Below are 2,265 nucleotides of genomic sequence, written 5' to 3'. Positions count from 1 at the left end.
CCAGTGCCACCCCCTGCCATGGGCAGGGACACCTCCCACCAGACCAGGTTGCTCCAAGCCCCATCCAACCTGGCCTTGGACATCTTTTATCCCTTTTTAAACCCTTCTATCTTATTTTTTTCTTTTTACAGGTAAAATTAAGGCTGTCGAGCAAAGGAGAAACCCCACCCACGAGCTGTGTAATCCTGCAGTTGGTGCAGATAAAGACCCTCTTCCACTAAAAATCGGCCAAAAATGACATTTCTTTTCTCTCCTTTCTCCTTCCTGGGCTCTGCAGGGCTGCAGCCCTGGCACAGCTTCACCCCAGGTGTGCAGTGAAGCCCTTGCCACCAAAAAAAAAATGCAAAATACCCTAATAAAACTTCAGTGTTTTAACTACACACTGAGATGGGAAAGCAACAGCCTGAGTGGCATCTTTTCTTCTGGCAGGGAAGGAGGAGCCCCCGGAGCTTTCCTTCCCTGGGCTGCCATCACCTCATTCAGTCCCCAAATTACCTTTCCTCTGTAAGGCTCCCACCACCCAGGCAGGAGCCAAATGTTACAGAGACATCTGGATCCCAAGACAAATCAAGGAGTTTTACTTTGAGGAGCCTGTTCTGTGGTGAGGCTGGAAAGTAAACCAAATTCTGCAAAACACATTCCATTAACTCTCTGAACACAGCACTTATTCCCGATTATTTTTGCATTTGGAGGGTTCAAAGATGTTTCTGGATGAACTTAGTGGGATTTGAGCTGGGATGAGCCTGAGCCCAGACTTTTTGCCAGCTCCAGGGCAAGAAGAAAAGATGCCACTCAGGCTGTTGCTTTCCCATCTCAGTGTGTAGTTAAAACACCGAAGTTTTACTAGGGTATTTTGCATCTTTTTTTGGTGGCAAGGGCTTCACTGCACACCTGGGGTGAAGCTGTGCCAGGGCTGCAGCCCTGCAGAGCCCAGGAAGGAGAAAGGAGAGAAAAGAAATGTCATTTTTGGCCGATTTTGTGACAGTGGGGTGGGGTGAGGCTGTGGGACTCCATCCCCGCCTCCAGACCCCACCAGATTACCCCAAAACTCCAGGAAATCCCTCACAGACTCTCACAAGCTGCAGCTGCTTCTCCAAGTAAGCCCAGAGTTATGTGAATAAAAGTGTTTTGTGTGAATTAAAGCCACAAAAAAAAAATTAAAAATCAATGAGGAGCAGTGAAGGAGATGAACCCACCCCCTTTCCCAGCTCACCATTAACCCAAACTCAGCATTTTCCATCCCTTACGAGAAAAACTCATCCCATTAATGATTTTTAAGCTGGCACAGAGCCTGTTGTGTTTCCACCATCCCCCGTGGATGAAGAAGGGCCAAACCTCCAGTGGAGATCGATGCAGCTCCTGCCTTGAAGCTGAGAGAAATTTTACCCTGCTGAGAAGCTAAAAACCCACGTGGCCCCATTAAAGAGAAGCCCTGGATACACTGGGCTGGGTGTGTTTAGCCCTGCAACTTCCAGGATAAATTAAAAATTAATTAATAATCCATAGGCTGCTCCTGCTCCATTTGCAGCTGGAATCTAACAGAGTTTCTGTATTTCACCAAACAGGACCAAAACTTCCTTCAAAATATTTTAGTACAGAAAAATCATTATTTTTAGAAGCTGTGGATGGATTAATCCCAAACATCTCGTTCCCAAGTGCTGTATTTCTTTCCCTTCCTGGCTTGGGATTTTAGACATCCCAGGGAAGAGTATTAGAACCCAAACCAGGGAATCAGGAACCATCTGTGCATTCACACATGGAATAAATATCTCCTGCAGGAGAGAGCCTTGACAGGCTATCACACCTTAATCCTGCCCTGTTATTTAATTTTCTCCTTCAGAAATTAATATCCAGTTCTTCCCAGCACAGCCCAAGCTCCCAGTACAGGCCATTTCCCTACCAGACAGAAATCACTTTAATTTTTTAACATAATCCAGCCAGATGGATAAACAAGAGAATGGAGCATCAGGGTAAAATCCCCTTTACAGCCAGATGTGCTCTGTGGTCCAGGGGTGGGAGCAATGCTGGGATGGACGTTCCTGGCCCAGCAAAACCTCAGAAGAGGTTTGGCTGCATCACTGGCTGAGTTAAAATCATAAAATCCTGGAATGTTTTGGGTTGGAAGGGATCTCAAAACCCGTCCCATTCCATGGGCAGGGACACCTTCCACTAGTCCAGGTTGCTCCAAGCCCCATCCAACCTGGCCTTGGACACTTCCAGGAATCCAGGGGCAGCCACAGCTTCTCTGGCAATTCCAGCCCAGCC

The sequence above is a fragment of the Lepidothrix coronata genome, unplaced genomic scaffold, assembly GCF_001604755.1.
Source record: "Lepidothrix coronata isolate B3197 unplaced genomic scaffold, Lepidothrix_coronata-1.0 Scaffold393, whole genome shotgun sequence".
Taxonomy (NCBI): domain Eukaryota; kingdom Metazoa; phylum Chordata; class Aves; order Passeriformes; family Pipridae; genus Lepidothrix; species Lepidothrix coronata.
Note: the sequence above shows the minus strand (reverse complement) of the source record.